At 42.2% G+C, this 11984-nt stretch overlaps 1 long non-coding RNA gene across 1 annotated transcript; it reads right to left on the bottom strand.

Moving 5' to 3' along the window:
• Positions 1-6827: 6827 nt before the first annotated feature.
• LOC109369979 lies at positions 6828-11499 on the bottom strand. Its single transcript, XR_002119705.1, has 3 exons — positions 9157-11499; positions 8413-8502; positions 6828-8340 (listed from the first exon to the last, which is right to left on the bottom strand). It is a non-coding gene; the product is annotated as an uncharacterized LOC109369979 (long non-coding RNA).
• Between the last annotated feature and the right edge of the window lie 485 nt (positions 11500-11984).

Raw genomic sequence — 11984 nt, 5'->3', positions numbered from 1 at the left:
AGAGGGAAGTTAAATCAGTGAACTCCTTTCACTTTCTTTCTTAGCTTTTTAACATCCATATCCAAGGTTTCTGACATCTAGAACTTGCTTGAAAAGCTCAGAAAAGAAAATGCAGCTGCAGGATTTCAAAGCAGGTCACAATCAAGTCAAAATAATCTCACTTCAGAATCTGGGGTCCTCTCATTCACTCTGAGGTTTTCCCATGTATAACTAATGGAGATACTGGAGACCTGGGATCATTCACACTGCTCATTAAATTGGTGCAACTTTACTTACAGGAGCCATAAGTATTTTGACCTTTTGCAATGAATGATCAACTGTTTAAAAAATAAAATGATTCTTATGAACTGAAGTCCAGAAAGCCTCAAAGTAAAGTGTTGCTGCTTTTCATTTTCTGGTGATATTAGTAATTAGGTTTGCTTTGCCAGTTGAGCTCATATCGTATGAGAATCTTCACCTTCTTCAAAATAATGAGGAAGTTAATATCTCCAAAAACTTTCTGTGAAATGAGAATGCAAACATAGAAGACAAGAAATGAGCATAATGGTATTGGTGTTATTTGTTTGCTTTCCAATTAAAATATTTTTGTATTAGTTTCTATGCTTTGTGCCGGAGCTCCACGTGGTTTTGCAGCAGAGCAGAATGTGCTGCTGTGAGCTATGGGGAAAATCTGCCTCACTTTGCTCAGAGCTGACCTCAGAGCTGGAGGGACACCTGGGGTGGCACCTGGAGCACTTCCCATCTCCCAGAGCCTCTTCCAGTGCACCTTTCTCTGGATGCCCCCATGTGGCAATGGCCCCTGCTCTTTAACCAGGGGCTGGTTCCACTTTCCAGCCCAGTCTTCATTTCTGGAGAGTTTTCCCTTGCGTAGGAAAGGAGAGGGTATCTGGAAACTGCATCTTGGCTCATAATTGCCTGTGGAGATGCTTTTTGTCTGCAGGGAAGGGGTATGGAAGGTTTTTTCCATATGTTTCTTTGCTTCGTTAGCAGAGCAAAGCAATCACCAAGCTCAGCCCGAGCAGTTTGAGCCCATTCGTTTCCTTTTGGTGATCAGGAGCTGAAGGAAGCTTTGTGGTGGCAATAGGGACCTGCAGGAAGGGGTTTGTTGACTGATGATCCACAAAGTGAACTTCTAGTAGCAGGGAGGAGCACTCTTTGGACACACTGAACATCGTGCACCATCCTTCGTTCTCTGAAGAAGTGTATTCCTGAGTCTCTGGATCCTGAAATTACACACCAAGGAGCTGTGAGCATGGGCAGAATAAAAGCTTGTCAGGACATACAGAACGAGGAGAGGAAACTCAGCTGATGCTCCCTCTGTAGTTATGCCAGCAGTGATCTGGTCTGAGGACACAGAATTGCATTATTTACTCCTTTTACTCCTGGCTCACTGAAGCAAAGTGCTGTTTCATGATCTAATTTCTCACATGATTGGTGTTTGTCCTGCATTGCTGAGGCCCTGGCTTCAGTTAATTTTTGTGGAAAAGGATAGCAATGGTTGCTAATGCATCCATGAGTAGAATGGCTTTTACTACTTAGAAATGTTCTTCATTTTATAGCAGTAGTAGTTCATTATGGCAGTTTATGGAGGCTTACATATGATTATTCCTATATTACTGGTATTGAAGCAGTGCCAAAAATGTAATTGCAGTCCAGGAATTCCCTGTTAAAATCATGAAACTGGAATGTGTTGGTACTGCTTTAAAAGAAATAACTGTTGGATCTTGGTCTGACTGCAGTTTTGCAGTGGAACAGAACAAACAACAACACCCAGAACAGGTCCCAGAGGGTGAAAGTAAACGTTGCCACATCCCAACGGCTGGAAAGCAGCCTCCTTCAAACCAACCTTCTGATCTACATCGTGGCTTTCATGCTGGGTCTCAGCCCAGGCTGAGGTGGCACAGCAGCTTTGTCCTCGAATCCAGAGCCCTCTTTCATGTTCAGCAGGAGCTTACTCCTGGTTACTGCCTTCACAGCCAGGGCTGAAGAGATGAGCTAATTGCAGGACAGCCAGATGTTTGCTGACTGCTGTAGTTGCCTTCTGCACTAGCTCAAGGCTAACGCTTGTGTTTTAGGCTTTTGATCATGTGCTGATAACTGTCATTATTTTATGAATCTTCTCATGTCCTGCTATGAAGGCCGACTGGAGTATTTTAAGACAAGCAGAAAGAAAAGTAGGAGGGTACTGCGAGCATCCAAAGCAATGATACTGTAAACTAGTGATAATGAGAGTGCTGCTGCTAGAAGGCATAGCTCATTATTTTCATTCTGAGGCACCAAGGCAGGCTTTGGGATGACCTCTGCAGCCTGGATGCCCAGCAGAAACACCTTTGTGTGCAGGGAGCACGGGTGTGCCCAGAAGAAAAAGTATTCATTAAATGTCATGGTTTAATGATGTTTAAATGAGTCAAATGGCTTCAGTAAATGAATATGTTACAAAGATCGTGTCAGAGGAATTGCAATATAGCATAATAGAGCTAACAGTTCATTAGTTTCATAAATGTCAACCTGTTATTAACAAGAGAGGTAAAGGTAGTTTTACAAGAGACTGCATTATTGTCCTGTCTGTGTGATATTGTATGTTTAGAAACACTTTAATGTGCTCTTGAATTCCTGTGCAGTACTGTGTGTGACCAGACTGCCAGCCATGGGCTGCAGACTGCTTGCTGGTGCCTGGGCACTGCTGGCCACATCTCTGGTCACTCTGCATCCAGGGCAGTTAAAGCATCTCACGTGTCCTTGTTTCCCACTCTGTGCTCTTAAGAATCCTTGCAATTAACACAGGGAAATATTGCCATTACTCATTGGAGAGGAGGCAGTGCAGCACTTAAACACCACTCAGTGAGGAAGGGCTGCAGATCCTTGTACTATTAACTTACCTGTCTGTGGAACTTGAATGTGAATATATTGGTATGTGGGACTCTCAAGCACAGCTGTACTGGAAATATTAAGTCACAGCTTGAACCAGTGATGGAGCACCTAGTGGGAGGGCAAGGCCAGCCTGGGGAGCTCAGATGCATGCAATGTACCCGAGTAATGGAAGGAATGGAGCCAGGATCCACCCCTTTCGAGACTTCATTTAAGGGCTGCCAGTGGAGGTGAAGGCATCTTTCTCTCTAGAGATCCCTGTGTACCTGAGGTCTTCCAAAGGTAAGAAGCTTCTTTCCTCTATTTCTGTGCCTTCTGCTGTCATATCTAAGCAGATCCTCACTCTCTGTAGCTTAAGACCTTGCTACTCTGCCATTTTGTCATGCTTTCCATCGTATTTCAACAACTATTGTAAAGGCAAGTAAATGTCAAATCATTTACATAGGTTATTTAGAGGCTTGTAAGCAATGCAGCATTGGTTTATGAGGCAGTAGTGGCAGAAAACATGTGAGTATGGGGTGTCAACCTGGCCTCTGATGGCAGAATTCACGTTGCAGATACGGGGAAGAGTCAAGCCTTTAAGGAGTTACAACCTTAGTTCAGAACTCAGTGGCTTTGGGCATGTTAACAGCAGGGCTCTGCCAAGGTGTATTTCCAAGGTGTGAGATCCTCTGCTTGCTGTGCCAGGTGGAAGTGAAGGTCCACACGCTCACACTGCAGACTGAGCAGAGCATCCACTGCAGTGGCATTCTGGAACCAAAAATATGTGGCCCTGGTTTCACTCTTGCTCCTCTGAAGCAATTAACTGTGCTGGGGGTGTTGACCTGCCTGTGGGAGACCACAAGTGTGGGAAAACCATTTGTAAACGTTCTTCCTTGCCCTGAATGAAGCCCTTTTCTCTGCTGTGTTTAGGAGAGAGACACTTGAAATATCACAAGTCATTAAAATAATTAGCTAATGTCTAAAAATTCCTCCTGAAGAGAAGGAAGATTAAATAAAGAGGTGTTAATATTATTTTTAATAAATATAAGAGCCTGTTCCATAATGAAAGCTTTTATGATGAGGTACATTTCACTGTGTGTTGTTTTCCTGTGCCCCTGAACAACAGAAGAATTAACAGCCTTGCTTGTGACTTCAGGATTAGACATTGTACACTACAAATAGCTCAGGCTTTTATTTCCCTTAAACTGTGTTCAAGTATTTCTGTATTTCATACTTCACGAAGAAGGGCAATATGACAATAATCTCCATCATATACCCTCAGCTCAGATACATAATGGAGCTGAAAAAGCATTTCCAAAGAATAGCTCTGCTGCTGTATTGAAGTTCTATGAAACTCCCTGGGAATAAGATACAAAGGTGGATAAAGAAATCTGGATCACAGTGATAAGCTCCTGAAGAGAAGGCGAGACACAATAGAGTGAAAAGCAGTAGTGTTATGTAAGTACATTATTTTAATTGAAAAGCAAAATATCCTTACGCTCCTTGGGAACAGATTGTGTCACGGACTGTAAGGCAATACAAAAAGTGAGGGCTTGCCATCATCTCCATATATAGACTGTCTCTCCTCATTGAAGTCAATAGGAGGTTGTCACTTACTTAAATTAGATTTTGGATTTCACTCCTCGGTTTTCAGCGTGTTGAGCTGCGTGAGAGCTGCTGTTTCTTCATTGGCCGTCTTTGGCTCGAAAGATGGTCATGAGAGGCACTTGTTACCTTCTACTCAGCACATTTTGGAAGAGAAATTGCAGGCAGCAGATAGCTTGGTCTTCGGAGAGATTGGCTTGAGTTGGAGATCTTCCAAGAAGTTATTCTGCTGGTGCTAAGTGGCCTCTGTCATCACTGGCTTAGAAGCACAGCTGTTCCCTCCTCCTCCTCATTTTTACAAGTGTTTGTAGCAGTGTTCCTGTGAGCAGAGCATCTCCCAAGCAGCAATCCCCATTCCCACCACATCCTTCATCTTGCAGCACAGAAAAGGCCCGTGGTGGAATCGGGACATTAAAGAAGCTTTTAATGGCAGCTTCTGTTCTGAAGCAGGCCAGTGCTAGCATCCCTTGTGGATGCTTCTGGAAGGAGGAAAAGCTCCTCTTGCTGAAAGTGTGGAAGAAACCACAGTCTGGTCTATTTCACGGAAGAATCTCTTGAGTATACAATATTTCTTTTTTTCTGGCAACAATAGCAGAGGAGTACTTGTAGCACGTGTATGCAATTATTTTGCTCAGTGAAATATATTATGAGAAGGTCCACTGTGTATGTAAATAAGGAAACAAGTAAGAAGGGGTTCTGTTTTATTTATGTAACCACTGGCATTGTTTTCCCATGGCTACTATAATGAAACACTATTTTCTCACTTAAACATTTTTGAAAAAGTAGAAGTTTCTTCACTGTTCTTTTTCTCCTTTTATTCCATTTACTGTAAAAGCAGCAATAAAAGAAATCTTTGCAAATGATGCCTTGAAATATAAAGACACGCTTTTCCCTCCAAACTGAGGCAGACAGGGAAGTTCATGATTTCATCTCTAGCAGTGATGTTTGGATGCCGGTTTTTTTCACTGGCATACCGTGTTTGGTTATGGCTATTGTTCTTCTTGGCTCTTGTGCTTGAAGATACTCCCTGAATTAGTCTCCGTGCAGAAAGGAGTGCATGCAGAATGCCACGAGGGCAACCCAGACGGCCTTGGGAGATGCAGGCTAGGACCTGGTCGGGGGCTGTGGTCCTCGCGACTCACTTGCCCACTTTGTGAGCTCTCAGATTGCCCCCTGTGCTGCTGCCCAGAGAGCTGTGACTAAATCACAGGTCATCCTCCCAAAAGTTAGGCGCTTCAAGAATCAGCTAAGAAAAATCAAACTATCACACGTGGCACCAAAATTGCAGTTGTTTCAAATAATGCCATACTACACCCCGTAAATTCAGTAAGGTGACCCAAGAGAGTTCATTTGAATTTATTTTAGCCTCACTTATTGTCACTTAACAGGCTAAACAAGAACTGATGGCTCTTTGAGCAGTAATAGTAAATTATAGTTATGGTGAACACAAATGCCTCATTACATCCAGTCAAGGTCTATTTCCCCTTTATAGCGATATCTGTAGGAAAGCATTGTTTTTAATTTATGAATAAGGATGCACAAGAATCTTAGATTTCCTATTTACATAAACATGATAGACAATTAATCTTCTGTAAAGTATCCGGAGTGGTGTTTAAAACGGGCAAACTCCTTCTGAAACACATTGCAGAATGACTACAGGGTATTTGTATTGTAGTGTGTCGTAATGGTAATCTATTGCATAGATGAATATAAGAAAAAAGAAATAAATAGTCTCTTTTCCTGCTGCTTAAGTGTGATTTTATGCTATATGATCCTTCCAGCAGAAACTGATGCGTGGGTTTTTATTTGCTGAGGCACTGGGGTGAAAGCTATGTCAGAGCAATAGAAATAGCTAAGGTAGCAAAATGTGATGAATTCTTATTGCAGTACTGCTTGTCCCATCTTCTCTAAAATCATAACAGTATTTCATGTCTTAAAAAAAACAACAAGATTTTATACTAATGTTGCAGTATAAATAATGGAGTGAGGGAGACAAGTTGAACTTGTGTAGGTGTCAAGATGAGCCCTGCCTGATAAGCAGCTGTAGTTCGGTGGTTTACGGTTGTTGGTGTGTTGCCTATATCCTGTAACCACCATATCACCTACACACAGCTTGATGTGCACCACCAATGAAATGAGGGAAGGTGCAGCCTTACTAGGGGAAGAGGGCAAATGCAAGGCCCTCCTTTGTTTCCATCTTCTCAGAAGGCTAATTGTGATAACTTTAAGTGGACAGCAATTTAGGTCAGAATGGAAAAGCACAAAATGGACAATGTTTAGTTGCTGTAAATACGCTGAGATCAGTAAGAGAAGTGGGGGAACTCAGGGCTGCTTCTTGCAGGCTGCTGTAAGGGAAACTGACCTGCCCAGGAAAACTGCAGCTGGCTTTGTGCAGTGCTTGTTTCTCCTGCGTTCCTTTGCTTTTTCACACCCTTGCTTTACTTTGAGTTAGTCCTTACAGCAAGAGGAGATGAAGGCATTTGTCTTGTAACTGCTCATCTGGACATAAAGGAGAAGGCAGTCATTAAAATCAGTGTTAATTATTTGCATGTATTAAAAAATACATATGTAAACCAGCATGCAGTGGGAAACTCTGTATACAAACACTGCAGTTACACAGCTGAGTCTTCATTTCGCTTCCTGTAAGAGCAGTACAGTTTCTGCAGAAACTGGTGAGTTTGACCTGAACCAGAAAGAAAACAAACGTGGTTTTCAGGGCTCATAGTAAGACTTCTGTGTTTCCAAGGAGGCAAAAAGAATGTCTGCCTCTTTATTGAAGGCATTAAATCTTAACGTCCTTGAGCAGTAACAGAATCCAATATGTTAGAACAAAATCATTTCTGAATGTATTATATTTCAAGATGAAACTAAATTTTGCAACTGTTTTCTTTTTTTTTAACCTACTTTCCTCTGAAGGTTTGTATTTGTCAGATAAGACCTTCACCTTGATCCTGTCCACATTTCAACCTACTTTATTGGTACTGCAAGGGATAAATTTTTGAGTGCTGCCCACGTGAAATATCTGATACTGTTTTCTTTGATGCCTTGGACGTGGCGCAGTTGTTCTTTGTCTTCTTAGGACTTTTAAGATCAGTAATTTCAGGTTTCTCTCAAGGCATAGCTATTTTTCTGAGATTAACTAACTTCCAAACATCCACACTGATCTCTTCCCACGGAGATTCTTGTCTGTATCTCACAATTTCATTACTTTCTGCTGGGTAATAAATAAAATACAAAGAATGTGGATAATGGGAAAATAAATCACATATATTGCATGTTCAGTGCAGTTGGATGGCTTGTTTGACAGTCTGTAGTTTTAGTTCTATTTTCATACAAGATCTTGGTACCAAAAGGTGAGGAGATGTTGTTACTGCTTTGGATAACAATACAAAAATTTACTTTTGGATTTTTGTGCTTCCATTGTTAATCTGTCATTTAACAACCCAATGTGTTTGCCTAAAGCAAGGAAATCGATGAAAAGTATCTTGTGGATTCTGTTTAGAGAGCAAAATGAAAGGCAGCTTTTTTCCTCTTCTTTTTCTTTATTTTAATCTCAAGAGTTTGCCAAAGCATTGTTGTTTCAGAACCCAAATAATTATCTGACTTTTGCAACCAGAATTTGATATCTTTATTCTGGGAAGTGATCTCACTGAAATGGACCTACAGGTTAGATTGGTGTTATGTGCCAGGTACAAAATAAACACAGGAATGTTACTTTGACCTGGAAATAAGGACCTGGAAATGAAGTGTTTTCTGACAAGAAAATATTCAATGAATCAGCACTTAAGTTACTGAGAAAAGAGTTGCGTGCTACTTATCTGATGACCAGAAACATCTACCCTTGGTGTATCTTCTGGAGTCGGACAGAGTTGTGATGATCTCCTCCTGAAATCAAATTAATGCAAATAATTATTTTGCTGCAAACAATTCCAGTTAATTCAGACTACCATAACTCACCTCGCTTCATGCAGAGCCCTTCCTGACGCTCCAGGATGCATTACATGCCAGAGCTTTCAGCCTGGTATTGATTGATTCTTTGCAGTGGACCTTAAAAACCCATTAAGGAAGAAGTTAGAAGATGTGAATTAATTCTAAATCCTTTGTTGGTATGTGCAGCTGAAGAAAGCCTCTTCAAAGCCATTAATCATAACTCAAAATAGACTGCTAACTCTAAAATAAGCTTTACAGTAAATTGGAGGAAAAATCCAAGTCAGGGATTTACATTTGCTGTCCCTCTACCCAAAGTGCACTTAGAGTTTTCTCAGGTGTGCTACTGGACCCGTTTCCAATATTTTTCAGTTTACAGAGTTCTGATAAAAGTATGTCACCGTGCAGCCATCTGTGCCAACACGAGAGGAGATTGCTATCTCATAGATAAGTTGTGTCACCAGTTTGGAAGAAGCTGAAAAGAGCAAACAATAAAGCTCAGCATCTCCTTCCGGTAGCAACATGAATCAGGCAAAAATTATTTTAGGATAACAACAGAAAACCCATCTTCCTCCTGCAGTCCTCACCAATGATTAAAATTAATTTTGTACTGAATAGCTTATACATCCACTGCTCCCCCAAACATCTCAGGCCTAGACATATGTACAAATAGTTTAAATTTACACCAAAATACATGAAGATCTACGTGGTATTAAATAGGAATATTGACTGAATGTGCAGCTGCAGATTTGTTCACATTGAGCTATTTACTACCTGAAGTGCTGTGATTTTGGTGTCTGTTGGTGCTGGCAGGAGTGGGATGAGAGCTACAGTCCAGGCAGGTGAGCATCCCAAGGTCTGGAACTGCACCAGGCACAATGAGCTCCTCAACGGTGCTGGGCTCAGCCCTGCTTGCCCCATTCTGATCCCTTGCCTTCATGTTCCCTGCAGTCCCCACTGGTTGTCCCTGTGTCGTTCAGAGCCTGACAGACTGCTTAAACAGAAAGCTCTGATAAAAATGTGTTGGCAGGTTGTCTTTGTCCATCTCCTAATTCTGGATCCTGCTGAGGCTGTGCTTTGCTTTGTCATTGTGGTTGCAGTTCCAGGGTTGTGCCAAGGACATCTGTAGCACTGGCAGCTGGAGCTGTTGGCTGGTTCCTGGGCTGGGTGCCTTGGGGTGTTGTCCCACCATGTGGGTCCTTCCTTTGGTGATGCCTTGGTCAAGCCTTCTTGTCACCCACACTCTGATCAGCACTGGAACTCAGATAGTCATCCTAATCCCTAGAAAGAGATGTGGGTCACAGTGTTGAACAGGAAGGTTTCCCCTAAAATGGGGAGTTCCTCATCTGTGAGGGACATCAGGGATTGTGTTTCCTAAAACTTGAAGGTGAACCTGCGGCGGGGGAGGGAAACAACCCACAAACAATATTTTCATCATTCCCAAAGGTCCCATATACAGCAGTAAACTGCTAAAGTAATTGAAATGAGGCTGGTGAGCTGTGTAACAAAGATTAATCCTGCACTGAGAACGCACAGTACCTGAGACAACTGCTCTAATTTGAGACGTATAGCAGTGAAGCACCGCAGTTAATTTCCAGGTGGTTACTAAATCCATTAGTGCTTTATGTCCGCGTGAGGATCAATGTGCATGTGGGTTACAGACACAGCGTGGCAGGAGCACGGCATGGCTGGAGTGGCCAGGTTCTGTTTGCTTATGTGATGCATTCTTATACACGTGTACAGAAAGAGCTTGAGTAATGTCTTAACGCAGCTTTGGAAGCAATTATTAAGCTCTGTGATTTGTGAGTTAACAAAAGTTACTCTGAAGAATTTTATAGCAAGTGTGTTGTTGGAAACAGGAGCATTGATTTCCCGTCTCGTTACACTGCTGCTAGTTCCCATCTCATTAGCCCGGTGCAGCTCTGTGTGTGTGATGGATGGGCCTGGCATTGCCAGGGGTAATCAGCCCCAGGCATTCGAAACAGAGGGGGTAAGAGTGGAATTGTTCAACTCATACTTAGCTTGTGGCACTGTTACATGCACATATCTTGGGTCCACATGTACAGCCGTTGGCCAGTGATCGTCTTGGCTCACCAGTCAAAGCTGAGTGCCCTTGGGCAGAAATCCACGGCCTGGCCAGCCTGCACCAAAGGACTGCTTCAACTCTTTGGGTCCAGTGCTCTTAGCCTAGAGTGGGTGCTGCAGGCCTGATCGGAGTGCTTGCAGAACTTGTTCTGTTGGGACATGCAGCAGAAGCAGATCTCAATTCTCCTAAATCTTCCTGCAGCACGATAGATGCCCCATGGTTATAATAGATGCGGTTTTAATAAATGCTCCTGGCAGAATGTTCCACATTAATCATTAACTAAGTGTAGACGTACGAATGACTTGAAATGTCATTCTGCAGGATGTCTCAAAAGCAACATTTTTTTTCTTAGTATTACTGATCTTTTTCCTTTCCGCTGTGCCTTCCCTCTCCTACTTTGGAAATCATTTCAATCAAGCTTTGAGGGGCAGCCAGATGTGGTTATTTCTTTAAGGATTTGCTTTCCCTAATTTGCACAGAACTGTCTTTGCTTAAAAATTGCAAGTCACAAAGGTACCTCAGGGATTGTTTTGAAGCAGCATACTTTCTTCTAATGAGAATGTATTTTATACAAAGTTATCCTTTTGTTTATTCTAAGTGTGCTCTTTATTTTATCGATTGGTTTTATCTCAGTGTGATCAATTAAAAAACTGCATATCTCACTGTGTTAAAACTGTTGGTAATTAAACTGCTAGCTTACATTTTTGTGGATGCAGGTCTAGCTGGAGGCATCTATGTGTCTTCGTTCCCTATCCAAAGCAATTTTTGTGTAACCCTGCTCTAGGGAAGCTTTAGTTTCAAACATTATAATGTAATGGGCAGAGCAGAATATAGAATTTGTCTGCAGTGTCTGGGCATGCTGTGTCCTCTTCCCAGCAACTGCTGTCAGTAGCGTTCATTTATGCCAGCAAGTAAATGAACAAAATGAATAAATGTGATGGCTGCTCTGCCATAAGTCAAAAGAACTGCAAGAACACTTTGAAATCCAGCTCTTGTTCTGCTTGTTTCACAGACCACTGTTCTTTTTTTTAACTTTTGCATTTCTCTTATTAAGTAGTTTAAAAGTTGAATACCTATGTGAAAGATTGTCTTCCACCCCAAAGCCTATCTTTTAATTCCCAAAGTCAAAAGTAACCTGCACAGCTCGCCTTTGGGTGTGACTCTGTGTACCTCGAACAGTGAGAAATCACACTGCCTTTTTTTGATGCATTGAAAAAAAGAGATATCTTCCATCAGTGCTTTCCATGCGATTGATGTTGCATTATCCCTGATGGATGCCGAGGTAACGTCCGGGTCCATTGCTGAGTGACACGAGCAGAAAGTCTCCTCCTGTCCTTCCTGTGCATCTGCTGAGTGCCATAGAGGTTGCATCCACTTCTGGGAGGGCAGCGACTGTGGCCATGAGGTCAGGGAGTGATGGATAGAAAGCTGATAGAGCTGCTGGGATCCTAGAACCAAAGCAGGTGATGATTTGTAGAACTTCATTAATTTGATACATGCTACTTTTTTTTTGGTG

Source organism: Meleagris gallopavo, chromosome 14 (assembly GCF_000146605.3).
Source record: "Meleagris gallopavo isolate NT-WF06-2002-E0010 breed Aviagen turkey brand Nicholas breeding stock chromosome 14, Turkey_5.1, whole genome shotgun sequence".
Taxonomy (NCBI): Eukaryota; Metazoa; Chordata; class Aves; order Galliformes; family Phasianidae; genus Meleagris; species Meleagris gallopavo.
Note: the sequence above shows the minus strand (reverse complement) of the source record. Positions and strands in the feature narration are given on the sequence as shown.